At 41.7% G+C, this 15,088-nt stretch overlaps 2 pseudogenes; both read left to right on the forward strand.

Moving 5' to 3' along the window:
• The first annotated feature begins 1,341 nt into the window (after window positions 1–1,341).
• Window positions 1,342–3,198, forward strand: LOC109564618 (sorting nexin-12-like; annotated as a pseudogene).
• Window positions 3,199–3,491: 293 nt separating this feature from the next.
• Window positions 3,492–6,418, forward strand: LOC109564617 (exocyst complex component 6B pseudogene; annotated as a pseudogene).
• Window positions 6,419–15,088: the final 8,670 nt, after the last annotated feature.

A 15,088-nucleotide genomic window follows, 5' to 3' on the forward strand; every position in this document is an offset into this window, starting at 1 on the left:
TGCATATAAATTAAATAAGCAGGGTGACAGTATACAGCCTTGACGTACTCCTTTTCCTATTTGGAACCAGTCTGTTGTTCCATGTCCAGTTCTAACTGTTGCTTATAGTATAATTATGCTATAATATAGTATATATAGTATAAATAGTAGTATATAAGTATATATACCATATATAATTATGTAAGAATTACATAACTACTATATAATTATAATTAAAAATGTATTATTAAATTATATGACATATAAATGAATTATAGTAAATATAATTATTTTCATTTATATTTGCTATAATTCATTTATGTCATTATATAATTTAATAATATATTTTAATTATAATTATTATATAGTAATTATGTAATTCTTACATATTATATACAGTATATATGTATATATACTATATATACTATTTATACTATATGTACTATATTATAATTATACTATAATTAATTAGTATTATAGTAATTATGTTTATCATATAATTACAATTATATAATATATTAAGATATTAAATATACTATCTCATAGGTTATTATTAAGATAGTAAGTTATTATTAAGATATTAAATATAATATCCCCTGCTATACAGTAGTCCTTGTTGCTTATCCATCTTATATATAGTAGTAGTGTGTACCTATTAACCGGAAACTCTCAATGGAAAAGAATCTGAAAAGGAATATATATATATGTATCTGAATACATATATATTGTCTATATATATGTAAGAAACTAAGTGGCACCCCACTCCAGTACTCTTGCCTGGAAAATCCCATGGACGGAGGAGCCTGAGCCTGGTGGGCTGCCGTCTATGGGGTCGCACAGAGTCGGACACGACTGAAGCGACTTAGCAGCAGCAGCACCGGCAACCATTGTAAACCAGCAATAGTGCAAAGAAAGATATCAAATCTTTGTAAACTAAGCCATACTGTAAGGCAGTCCTAATAAAAGTAACAAAAGGATTTTTGAAGTAATATGTACATATTTTAATAACAATATGTTAATTAGTATTTCATATTCATATGAAATTTGATAGTATAGGAAAAGAAAATTCTTAAAGAGTGAAAAGGATGACTAGCCTGTTTAGATATTAAAGCATATTATAAGGTGACAATAATTAAAACCGCATGAAAGTCGTCCTGCAGGTGGCCGGAGGCTGAGGAGCCTCTGGAGCCTGGAGGGAGAGAGGAGACTGAGGGAGTGAAAGCCGAGCGCAGCAGGAGGGGACGCGGTGTGGGGCTCCCCCAGTCTGTGGAGCGGGGTAAGGTGGCGGAGCTCAAACGGGTTCTTCAGGAGTTCCAGAGCAGGCTCCTGCCTTCGGCCTCTGTCCCCCGCCCCCTTCCCCTTTCCCGTTCTCTCCTTCGGAAAGATGTCAGACACGGCAGCAGCTAACGCTCCGGGCCTTTACTCGAAGCCGCAGGAGGACCTGCCTGACGCTTACGGGCCTCCGAGTAACTTCCTGGAGACCTCCATGTTTAGTCCACAGACGGTGGGCCTGGGCCGCGCGCCTCACCGCCTGTGAGGTTCGCATGCGGACGAACTGAAGCATTCCTTCAAACTGAAGCAGTCCCTTGTACGACGACGCTACAGTGACTTTGAGTGGCTAAAAAATGAGCTGCAGCGAGATAGCAAGATTGTAGTACCACCACTCCCTGGGAAAGCCTTGAAGCGGCAGCACCCTATCCGAGGAGACGAAGGGATCTTTGAGGAGACCTTTATTGAAGAAAGGAGGCAGGGCCTGCAATAGTTTATTAACAAAACTGCTGGGCACCCACTGGCTCAGAATGCTGCCTACACATGTTCCTGCAGGAGGAGGCAACTGACAGGAACTACATCCCCGGGAAGGTGCGCCAGTAGGAGCCCCTCTCACCACTTGCCCTCTGCTTTCCTGCTGAACTGACATTGGTTTTTGCACGAAGCCTCTCTCTCTCTCTGATCCGAAGTCGTCTGCCCATCCCCTGGTCTAATAGACTGTCTGGTGTTGTGTCCCTTGGTACCTGACTATACCGTGGGCACTCTACTAGGATCCTCTTCTCTGAGGGGACGTGGGAAACCACAGGCAGATGCCCTCTGCTTGGGGTTGGGGAGTGGATGGGGTTACTGGACTGGAAGGCAATTTCTTGGGCATTTACCCATACCAGAAGGCTAACCTGGGGGTGGGGGGTCTTGTGCTGGTGGGCACTTGGATACATATTGATACTGCAAGTCCAGGAGTCTTTTCTTACTCAGGTTTAACCAGGAATGCTGAGCAGGGAAAGACCCTGCCTTTCCTACCTGCATGACCTTTTTGTTTTGGGAAAGGTGGAAGATACCTCTGAAGCTCTCATTTTCTCTAGGCCAATTCTTTTGCTATACTTTCTCCCTTGTTGCTTTTCATGGCAGTAATTCTAGAGTCTAAGCAGTCTGTTGGGAGAAGGCAATGGCACCCCACTCCAGTACTGTTGCCTGGAAAATCCCATGGATGGAGGAGCCTGGTAGGCTTCAGTCCATGGGGTCACGAAGAGTCGGACACGACTGAGTGACTTCACTTTCACTTTCCACTTTCATGCATTGGAGAAGGAAATGGCAACCCACTCCAGTGTTCTTGCCTGGAGAATCCCATGGATGGAGAAGCCTGATAGGCTGCAGTCCATGGGGTCACACAGAGTTGGACAAGACTGAAGCGACACAGCAGCAGCAAGCAGTCTGTTGTATGGAGCAAGGTGTGTGGGTGTTTTGAGCCCATCATCATGGCAGCTTCAGAATCAGAAGAAAGCCACAGGAAAGTCAGGGAGATCCTGTTGCCTAGCCCCTCCTTTGTGGCTCTCCACTCTGGCTGCCTCTTTCTTGCTCACCAGCAGATGAGTCAGTATGGGCTGCGCCAGCAGCTCTCACTCCCCAAGCCCTTGCTACTTTTACGGGTTAGCTCTGCAGGTTTGGTGGCTTGAGGGCCACCTTGAGGGGGAAACTCACTACTGCCAGATTAACTCCTTGAAGTGTGGGAGTGGATCATTTTCTAGGTACCTCCCAGTGGTAGGGAAGAACATCACTACTCTCTTCCTTCCATTCTCCCTCCCCTCCCCCATACTATTTAGTGCTGCCACAAGGTAGAAACACATGAACAAACCACAGTCTGACTTCTCCTAAGCACTTTGAGCTGTTGAATGAGGCTTAGGGGCAAGATGTGTCACTGCCCTCCCCAGCTTGGTCACAGGGTTATTGGACTGCCTGTACTTCTTTCCGGGAGAAGGCAATGGCACCCCACTCCAGCACTCTTGCCTGGAAAATCCCATGGACGGAGGAGCCTGGTGGGCTGCAGTCCATGGGATGGCTGGGAGTCGGGCACGACTGAGTGACTTCACTTTCACTTTTCACTTTCATGCATTGGAGAAGGAAATGGCAACCCACTCCAGTGTTCTTGCCTGGAGAATCCCAGGGACGGTGGAGCCTGGTGGGCTGCCATCTATGGGGTCGCACAGAGTCGGACACAACTGAAGCGACTTAGCAGCAGTACTTGTTTCCCATGGAAGCCCAGCGTTCTCCCCAGATGCTGAGCTAGGGTTAGCAGCTGGGTATAGATTTGCTAAATCTTAGAGTCTGAAGCAGCTTCTTGAGGCTGGCAGCTTTCCTGGGCTTCTCTCTGGGAGGTGGTCATTGGATTGCTGGGGCCCGAAGTCTATCCCAAGTTGTGGGATGGGAGCAGGTTAACTCTGGTGTCAGGTCAAAAGTGGGGGCTCTTTGCTTATTAGACTTCCTATCATGGAAGGATTGGACTTCTTTATATAGTCTTGGGGAAAAGGATTACTGATTCTGACAAGACCCTGAACAGAGAGATTAAGGATTGAATTTTAATATGGGGTTTATGTCCATCTAAATGTTGACGTTCCCTGAGACATACCAGCTCTCTGGCTTCAGGGCCTAAGCAGCCCCTAGAGAGAAGCTCTGCTCCCTTTCCCACCTTTCCATTGTTGGTGGTGTTGCTGCCTTTTTCATCTGTATCTGTTATTGACTATTTGTTTTTAAAGATTCCTTCTTTCATTGTGTACAAGTGCTGAGAGCCTTGAGGCCCCATTTTTGCTGTGTATATATCCTGACTCGGGGCTTTTATTCAGCAAAATGTTCATTCTTCTGTCAGACAATGTCATATTCAACTCTGTTCATGTTAAACCACTGTGAAGCCAAAAAAAAAAAAAAAGAGAGAGAGAGAGAGATCCAGAGCACCCGCATGGCCCACATCCAGCCCACACTCAGGTCTGTTGATGATGGTAAAGAACATGGACCATTCATGGAGAAGCTTGAAACTCACATCTGCAATCATGACCGAGAAATTGTGCAACTTTCATTTATTAGGGCTTTGTGGACTCTATAGTAGAACTGCTGAAAGTGAGAGGAGAAGCCCAGGAACTCAAACATCAAGTGACAGATATGAATAGAAAACTACAACATGAGGGAAAGGAACTGGTAATAGCAATGGAAGAGCTGAAGCAGTTTCAACTACAACACAGAAATATTTCTGCCACTGTTGATAAATTAATTTTGTGTCTTCTAGTCCTGGAGATGTATAGCAAACTGAGGGACCAGATGAAAACTAAAAGGCGTTATCCTGAACTGAAAACTCTGGAATATAGGTAGAACATACCTGTCTGCCTCAAGTAAGCCACTATCGATTCTGCAAGGTGAGGGTAGACAATATCCCCAAGCTTCAAGAAGAAACTTAAGAATGTGTCTATGTTTGATCTCAAAGACTTTCTGGAGAGTATTCACAACATTCAGACAAAATTGGAGAGACTGCCATGAAGCAAGCTCAACAAAAAAGAAACCTGGATAATATCTTGAAACAACCCAGAACAGAAAAATCTAAGAAAGAAGCATATACAATTTTTGGATACAGAGATAGAAAGCACTAGCCCCAAGTCTGAACAGGATTCAGGAATTCTGGATGTTGAAGATGAGGAAGATGATGAAGGGACCCAAGATATGGTTGATTTCTCTCCTGTTTCTCAATGTCTACACATATTGTGTCCTGGGCTTGGGAAACATTTGAGAACTACTACGGAAAACAGAGGCGAAAACAGGCTTGTTTGGTGCTCCAGCCTCTGTCTAACATGCATAAAACTTTAGATGGCTACAGGAAATATTTTAATCAAATTGTCGGCTTTTTTTTTCTTTTGTGAAGATCACATTTTACATACAATGCAAGACTTAGTAAATAGAGCCCACATTGGTGAACTGTGGGAAATGGCACTTTCAAAAACCATTGCAGCACTCCATACTCACTCGTCTTACTGCTCTGATCCAAACCTCATGTTAGATTTTAAGAACCTCACTATGCTTTTTGTTGACACTTCAGGTGTATGGTTTTCCTGTAAATCAGTTTTTTGACATGCTGCCAGAAATCAGAGACTAGTTAAACTTTGCTGAAGAAGTGGTCGAGTATTTTCAGAAACATACTTGATTCTGACAACTACAGTCCTGAGATGTATAAAAAGATGGTAGGACAATTCCCATTCCAAGATACAGAGCTGGAAAAGCAACCATTTCCAAAAGTTTCCATTTTTTGAATTTGTGCCAAAAGCGTACAGCCAAATTAAAGAATTTATCTACACCTGTCTGAAGTTTTCAGAACTTCATCTGAGCTCAGCTGAAGTTGATGACGTGATTCGCAAATCTATAGACCTGTTGCTGACTAGGACTCTAAGCAACTCTCTGCAGAATGTCATTAAAAGGCAGAATATTGGACTTACTGAGCTTGTCCAGATTATTATCAATACAACACACCTGGAGAAATCCTGTAAGTACTTGGAAGAATTTATAACCAATATCACTAATGTGCTTCCAGGGATAGTTCATGCTACCAAGCTGTATGGCACCGTGACTTGTAAGGTTGCCAGACATGCAGCTGAAGAAGAGATTTATACCAACTTAAACCAGGAAATTGACCAGTTTCTACAGCTGGTTGCTATGACTGGATGACAGGAGATTTGGGCAGCAAAGCAAGTGATTACCTAGTAGACCTCACTGCCTTTCTACATAGCACCTTTGCTGTATTCACACACCTTCCCGGAAAGGTGGTCCAGACTGCATGTATGTCAGCTTGCAAGCATTTAGCCACTTCTTTGATGCAACTTTTGCTGGAAGCTGAAGAACGGCAGCTCACCTTGGAAACATTACAGCAGTTCAACTTGGATGTCAGAGAATGTGGACAGTTGGCCAGATCCGGCCCAGTGTCTGGGTCCCAGGAGGACACACTGCAGCTGGCCTTCATCGACTTGAGACAAGATCTTGGATAATGACACCCAGTTCTCCCACAAGGAGGCTTCTTTCTTCTCTTTCTGATTTCTCCTTCCCACCAAGTTAAGACACTAGCTAATGAGCATTTAGGTGCTTCAAGTTCAAGGAGGCAGAGGATAATGGCTACAGAAGCAGACTTTGCTATCTTCTTCCATCCCAGGTCAATTTCAAAATCTTTTAAAATACTGTAGAAACTTCCTGATCCATTTCTAGAAGCTCAGAAATGAGAATGCAATTTCCTGACATTACTGTTCAGAGAAGAATTATTTTGTGTTAAATCTTCATTCTAGTCAGAGTGGGCGTGCTTCTTTCTTTATTCCTCTGTGTGTTCTTTCTCAAAGAGAGATGGCAATCCTTTCGGTTACCTCTTTAGGAGTCTTAGCCTAGACCAAGTTTCCTCTGTGCCACTTACTGTGATGTCAGATTCAGGAGGTATTTAACTTGACCCATTAAGTGACTGGACACTTTGCTATCATGTCAGATATGGATGGTGGGAAGGACAAACTGACAATTTTTTCTCATTATACTCACCTAGAAATGCTGTCTGTTCCCTGAGTATAGGCAAGCACTACAAAGATTCCCTATCAGCCAGAAACTCAACTGTGCAAATTTGCATCAACTAATGCATTTGATACATACAGTATTGTACATTTAAGTATGCTTATACAGTGAAGAATACTGTTCACCAGTCAAAAATCAATGAACTAGGTTTACATGGGTCAACGTGAATAGATCTTGAAACCATGTATTTTTCCTCGTTGGGGTATAGTTGCTTTACAATTGTGTGTTAATTTCTGCTGTACAACAAAGTGAATCAGCTATATGCATGCATATATTCCCTCCCTCTTGGACTTCCCTCCTGCCATCACCCCCATCTAGGTCACCACAGAACTCTAAGCTGAGCTCCCTGTGCTATACAGCAGGTTCCCACTAGCTATCTGTGAAAACAAAATATTGAATGAAAAAAGTAAGTTACAGAATGTTGTATACAACGTCATATATGTAAAATAAAACACAAAATATTACCATAAAAAAGTATTATAAGTATGCATGAACAGAGTCACAGCTTAATAGGAAATAATATGAAGTCCAGGAGCAGACCCAAAATACACACATGAACACTTAATATATGATAAAGGTGAATTTAAAACTATTGGGGAAAGACAGATTATCACAAAATGGTGCTAGAGCAGCTAGAAAAAAAGGTAATTACACCAACATCTTATACTTTACACCAAAATAAATTCTGTAGTGGTCAAAGATTATAATGTAAACAACAAAACCACAGAAGTATTAGAAGAAACCAGAGTATAATCTTTAATAATCTTTACATCTTAGGAATCCGTCCTAAGCATAAAAAAAGAAAAAAAAGACCAGATAAAAGATAATGATAAATTCTATTATTTTCAAATAAAAAATATATCCATGGAAAAAAGCAAAATAAAACCAACATTCAGAAAAATATTTGCAGCTTAAGTCACAGACAATGGCTAATTTATCCCACACATGAAGATCTCCTATTAAATCCATGTGAAAAGACCAATAACTCAATAGAAATTTGAGCAAAAGGTGTACACAGATAGTCCACAGAAAAGGGAATACCCCCGGCTCTTCAATTCAGTTCAGTTCAGTCACTCGGTCATGTCCTACTCTTTGTGACCCCAAGGACTGCAGCACGCCAGGCCTCGCTATCCATCACCAACTCCCAAAGTTTACCCAAATTCATGTCATTTGAGTTGGTGATGCAATCCAACCATCTCATCCTCTGTCTTAGACCTATGAAAAGATGTTCATCCTCACTTTTTGAAAAATGGCAATTTATACCTGGATATTATTTTTTTTGAGATGTTATTTTTTACTTATTAGATTGGCAAAGATGAATGCATTTAGTGACATTTTCTTAGCAGAGTCTGGGAAAACAGTGGTAGTATAAATTGATGCTACCTTTGTGAAGAGCACTTTAACAGTACAAAATCTACCAAAGTCCATATGCGTATGTTTATTAACCCAGCAAGTCTACTACTCTTTTACCTTACTGATATAGTCATTCACACTTGTACAAAATTTCATATACATAGAAGTTTGTTCATTATAGGAGCATTGTAATGCAAAGATTGAAAACAACCTAAAAGTCCATCAACAGGGCCTGGTTAAAATAAATGATACACTGAAGCAATGAAATATTAAGACAGTCAAAAAGAAGAACAAAAGGAGAAAGCTCCCCATGTATTGAGATGGGATGACTGCTGAGATAGATTGATTACTGGGTATGGATAGATAGACATAAAATCATTTACATATGCACATGTGTTATTGATTGCATATGTATCAAGTATCTCTGGAAGAGAACACAAATGAGCTGGTAATATTAATTGACTTTGAAAATGGAAACTGGACTGCTTCATAGAAACTTCTGAATTGTTAAGCATTTGAACATACTATCCTAAAAATTAAATAGAACTACATTAAATTTCTAAAGTTGAGTAGGTTGTTATAATCACAGAAAACAGCTTGGGTCCTAATGAGTTAGTCCCAAGAAAAATAAAGGAAATATTTTAGCAAAAGGTCAGTAATCACGACCTATTTTTCCCCAAAGCCCTCAACTGTCAGGCAGTCTGAATTATCTAGTCCCCATACCAACCATAGGGCTTCACATATAATATAAAGCAGTGTTAATTATGTTTATATTATACATTAGGGCTTCCCTGATAGCTCAGACAGTAAAGAATCCACCTGCAATGCAGGAGACCTGAGTTGACCCCTGGATTGGGAAGATCTCCTGGAGAAGGGCAAGGCAACCCACTCCAGTATTCTTTCCTAAAGAATCCCATGGGCAGAGGAGCCTGGTGGGCTACAGTCATGGGGTCTCAAAGAGTCAGACATGACTGAGCGACTGTCACACTAACCATGTCGCAGAACACTAACCAATCCCAGAACTTCCCCAATGGCTCAAATTGCCACAATCAGGCCTCAAACTGCCCTCACTTTCATCTCCTTGCTTGAAGAGAGAAATGAAAAAGCTACTGCAATGCACACCGAGACTGACCAATGAATGAATGGCTGGGAAGCTTCCTGTTCTCTAGCTACGTAAGACACAGTGAAAGAAAGTAATGGAGTTCCCAAGGTCATTAACTACTGGTTCTTATGTCACATCCCCTTTAGAGCACTGCCTCTGAGTTCTCTCCCTTGGCTCCACTCTAGTGACTGGATGTCTGACAACCATCAAGGCAGGGCTGGAGGAGGCAAGGAGATGAGGCCCATAAAGATGGAGTTCCTCTTTACAGATGTCTTTTTTTAAGTTGAAAGCAATACATCTGTTCTTGTTTAAGTGGCAGATGGATTGTTCCTTACAAAGGAAAGTGAACCCATATGGTCTGGAAGGGAAAAAACACAACAGTCAAGATCTGGATCTATGCGCTTACTGAATAGCTTATCCATCAGCCATGAATAGTGGGCTAAGTCAGGATGAAAGTGTTATCCTCCTCTCTGAAGCACTTTACCTGTATTTAACCCATTCATTACAACAAATCTAAGATGTAGTCTTTTAATTATATGGCTGCAGTCATCATCTGCAGTGATTTTGGAGCCCCAAAAAATAAAGTCTGTCACTGTTTCCCCATCTGTTTGCCATGAAGTGATAGGAATAGATCTTACTTTTCTCACTGTTGAACTTTAAGCCAACGTTTTCACTCTCCTCTTTCACTTTCATCAAGAGGCTCTTTAGTTCTTTACTTTCTGCCATAAAGTGAAAAAGTAAAAGTGAAGTCACTCAGTTGTGTCCGACTCTTTGTGACCCCATGGACATCATGCTCCTCTGTCCATGGGATTTTCTAGGCAAGAGTACTGGAGTGGGTTGCCATTTTCTGCCATAAGGGTGGTGTCATCTGCATATCTGAGGTTATTGATATTTCTCCCGGCAATCTTGATTCCAGCTTATGCTTCTTCCAGCCCAGCGTTTCTCATGATGTACTCTGCATATAAGTTAAATAAGCAGGGTGACAATATACAGCCTTGATGTACTCCTTTTCCTATTTGGAACCAGTCTGTTGTTCCATGTCCAGTTCTAACTATTGCTTCCTGACCTGCATACAGGCTTTTCAAGAGGCAGCTCTGGTGGTCTGGTATTCCCATCTCTTTCAGAATTTTCCACAGTTTATTGTGATCCACACAGTCAAAGGCTTTGGCATAGTCAATAAAGCAGAAATAGATGTTTTTCTGAAATTCTCTTGCTTTTTCCATGATCCAGCAGATGTTGGCAATTTGATCTCTGGTTCCTCTGCCTTTTCTAAATCCAGCTTGAACATCAGGAAGTTCATAGTTCACATACTGTTGAAGCCTGGCTTGGAGAATTTTGAGCATTACTTTGCTACTGTGTGAGATGAGTGCAATTGTGCGGTAGTTTGAACATTCTTTGGGATTGCCTTTCTTTGGGATTGGAATGAAAACTGACCTTTTCCAGTCCTGTGGCCACTGCTGAGTTTTCCAAATTTGCTGACATATAGAGTACAGCACTTTCACAGCATCATCTTTGAGGATTTGAAATAGCTCAACTGGAATTCCATCACCTCCACTAGCTTTGTTTGTAGTGATGCTTCCTAAGGCCCACTTGACTTCACATTCCAGGATGTCTGGCTCTAGGTGAGTGATCACACCATCGTGATTATCTGGATCATGAAGATCTTTTTTGTACAGTTCTGTGTATTCTTGCCACCTCTTCTTAATATCTTCTGCTTCTGTCAGTGTCCAAAATCACTGCAGATGGTGATTGCAGCCATGAAATTAAGATGCTTACTCCTTGGAAGGAAAGTTATGACCAACCTAGACAGCATATTAAAAAGTAGAGACATTACTTTGCTGACAAAGGTCTGTCTGGTCAAGGCTATGGTTTTTCCAGTAGTCATGTATGGATGGGAGAGTTAGACTATAAAGAAAGCTGAGTGCCACAGAATTGATGCTTTTGAACTGTGGTGTTGGAGAAGACTCTTGGACTGCAAGGAGATCCAAGCAGTCCATCCCAAAGGAGATCAGTCCTGGATGTTCATTGGAAGGTCTGATGTTGAAGCTGAAACTCCAATACTTTGGCTACCTGATGAGAAGAGCTGACCCACTGGAAAAGACCCTGATGCTGGGAAAGATTGAGGGCAGAAGGAGAAGGGGACGACAGAGGATGAGATGGTTAGACTCAATGGACATGAATTTGAGCAAACTCTGGGAGATAGTTAAGCAGAGTGGAGCCTGCTATAGTTCACGGTGCAGACAGTCAGACACAACTTAGTAACTGAACACCACCAATTTGTCTCTATAGGCCACTATCTCATCAAAAGTGTGGCATTCTGTTTCATGGTATTAATAATTTTTCTAGGTCTGGAGGATCTGCTGGAGAAGGGATAGGCTACCCACTCCAGGATTCTTGGATTTTCCTGGTGGCTCAGATGGTGAAGAATCTGCCTGCGATATGGGAGACCTGGGTTTGATCCCTGGATTGGGAAGATCTCCTGGAGAAGGGAACAGCTACCCATTCCAGTATTCTGGCAGGGGGAATTAGTCCATGGGGTTGAAAAGAGTCTGACATGACTTCACGATTTTCACTTTTATAGTATGGTCTAAGCATTGCAAAAATAATTTGTTAGAACTAGACCTTTATGAAACGCGTATGTGAATGTCCTCTATTTGTCTCCTTTAGTCAGTGTTTCATACATTGCTGAACCACCTTTTTGTTCTAAAGACACACACACAAAAACATAACTACATGTGTCCAAGAGCTTTGCGACACTAATTTTCCTTAAACAAATGTGATTCCCACTTATAGGGTCCCTCTCTTTTTTCTTTTTGGAAATTTATTTATTTTTTATTGGCCACATAGCAAGGTTTGCAGGATCTTACTTCACTGACCAGAAATCAAACCTGTGCCCCTTGCAGTGGAAGTACAGAGTCCTAACCACTGGAGTGCCTGGGAAGTCCCTCTCATTTTCTTTCTTCCCTCTAAATCAAAGCAGCATTTCATTTAACATATATAACATCTGCTGCTGCTGCTGCTGCTGCTGCTGAGTCGCTTCAGTCGTGTCCGACTCTGTGCAACCCCATAGACAGCAGCCCACCAGGCTCCCCATCCCTGGGATTCTCCAGGCAAGAACACTGGAGTGGGTTGCCATTTCCTTCTCCAATGCATGAAAGTGAAAAGTGAAAGTGAAGTCACTCAGTCGTGTCCGACTCCTAGCAACCCCATGGACTGCAGCCTACCAGGCTCCTCTGTCCATGGGATTTTCCAGGCAAGAGTGCTGGAGTGGGGTGCCATTGCTTTCTCCGATATAACATCTAGCACAAGCAAAGAACGCAAACAAATCAAAGCAAAACCAAAGTCTAAAACAAACCTCAGGACAAAATTTCCATCCTAAAGACTGAAGACTGGAAACATGAGCTAGACAGCAGCACAGTGGAGTTGGGACACGGATTCCCTGACTCCCAGTCAGGAGTTACTCATACCAGGCAAAGAAGACTAAAAATAGGGCCGGTTCACCATGTCATTTCTTGTTTTTACTTAGAAACTGTCATGATTTTCTCTTTGTACTAACTACCTCTCCTAAGATTCTCCACCTTGAGAAAACAGACAGAACCATTAAGAAGTCACATTATGGAGCCTAAAAATGACCAAGACTTGGAGCCAGACAGTGTGATAGTCCCAAGACTCCGTTAACTACCAGCCCCTGATCTTGGCTAATGACTTACGTCTTCAGCTTCAGTTTCCCAGAACTTGTACTGGACACAATCAGACCAACCATTTAGAAACAGGGGACCACTGGAGATAATGAAGGGTCTGACACAGTAGGTGATAAAAAATGAAACCTACTAGTACCGCCATATGATTGATTTCACTGATTTCCCTGTATAGTCTTCCCCTTTCTTCATTCCTCAAATCTTTGCATGTGGAAGGAAATTCTCTAGCATTTAACATGACTGTAAGTATATGCTAACTTAAAAAATGATTATCAACTAATTCAAACACACACAAGGCCATGGAAAATAAAATAACCATCATCCATGTGTAACCCCATTAAATTTAGTGTCATCTCATACTGTATCAGACTATCCATATTATTCTACAGTTTACTGTACCCTCCTCAACATTAGGTTTTTGGGAGGTATCTATGTTGATATTTGTAGCTCTATTTTAAATGTGCTTTGCCAACAAAGGTCTGTCTAGTCAAGGCTATGGTTTCTCCTGTGGTCATGTATGGATGTGAGAGTTGGACTGTGAAGAAGGCTGAGCACCGAAGAATTGATGCTTTTGAACTGTGGTGTTGGAGAAGACTCTTCAGAGTCCCTTGGACTGCAAGGAGATCCAACCAGTCCATTCTGAAGATCAGCCCTGGGATTTCTTTGCAAGGAATGATGCTAAAGCTGAAACTCCAGTACTTTGGCTGCCTCATGTGAAGAGTTGACTCATTGGAAAAGACTCTGACGCTGGGAGGGATTGGGGGCAGGAGGAGAAGGGGACGACAGAGGATGAGATGGCTGGATGGCATCACTGACTCGATGGACATGAGTCTGGGTGAACTCCGGGATTTGGTGATGGACAGGGAGGCCTGGCGTGCTGTGATTCATGGGGTCGCAGAGTCGGACATGACTGAGCAACTGATTTGATCTGATCTGATCTGATCTGATAGTATTCAACTGTATGAACCTCCCATCACATATTTCTGTGTTCTACTGAGGGACATTTAGATTATTTCCAATATGTATATATTTTTTACTATTCAAAGAATATTACAAGAGACATCTTTCTCATATGTGCATCTTTGGGTACTCGTGGGAACTTCTCTAGGGTACAAATATAGAAGAGGGATTGCTCAGTTTGCAAGATATGCGCACTTACAACATTATCGACTGCCAAATAGTATTCCAAGTCATCATAGAATTTTGTTATTGCCGCTTATGGGGTTTCATTTGCTCATTCTTTATTGAGCTATATTTTATATATCATAACATTTACCCATTTAAGGTGTACAATTCAAGTTTTTAGTATAGTTGCAAAATTGTACAACTATCACCCCAACATAACTCTAGATTTGTGTGACAGTGTTTTTATTTATAAATATACTTAAAACAACTGTAAAGTTGGTAATGTGTCTCAATGTAACCGCGGAAATCCCCTGGGAGAAGCTCGTTTGTAGGGACTTCCTTGTTTGAAACCTGTTTTTTGGAGGAGGTAACTGGAAGGCTGGAAGGAATATTTTCAATTAGATTACGAAACTGCTTAAAGGCAGGTTTTTGTTGTTTAAAAAAAAAAAAAAAGCATTCCTATTTATTCACCTCAGAGTAAAATGACTCAGAACTGACTATTTGGAGAGACGGGAGGCAATGATCTACCAAATAAAGGAGCTCTTTTCCCCCAGGACTATTCTCACTCCTGCCAGAAAGGGAGGGAGGTGTGAACCAGGGCAGAAGATGGAGTAAACCATGTGGAAGCTGGGACACTGGCAAAGAGGAGGGGGAACCAGAGTCTTTTATTTTTCTCCACAGGTTAACTTAGCTTTTCATTGAGTCATTTTTACACTCTTAAGGTATTAATTAATGGCACTTCCAAGTATTGTTTACTCCAACTCATACTTAATGTGTTAATTGACAATGCCGGTTGCCAAATATGACTTGGAATACAAATTTACATAAGAATATTGTTTTCATCCTTGGAATCTCCTGAGAAACATCAGTTCCATGGACAAAATCACTGGTTCTCCTGTATTCACTCCTTTTGGTCACTGCTTTAAAGATGTCGATATTCATTTTTACGGCTTTGCTTTTTCAGGTGCTTGGCAGCTCGCTGAAC

Source organism: Bos indicus, chromosome 10 (genome assembly GCF_029378745.1).
Source record: "Bos indicus isolate NIAB-ARS_2022 breed Sahiwal x Tharparkar chromosome 10, NIAB-ARS_B.indTharparkar_mat_pri_1.0, whole genome shotgun sequence".
Lineage (NCBI taxonomy): Eukaryota > Metazoa > Chordata > Mammalia > Artiodactyla > Bovidae > Bos > Bos indicus.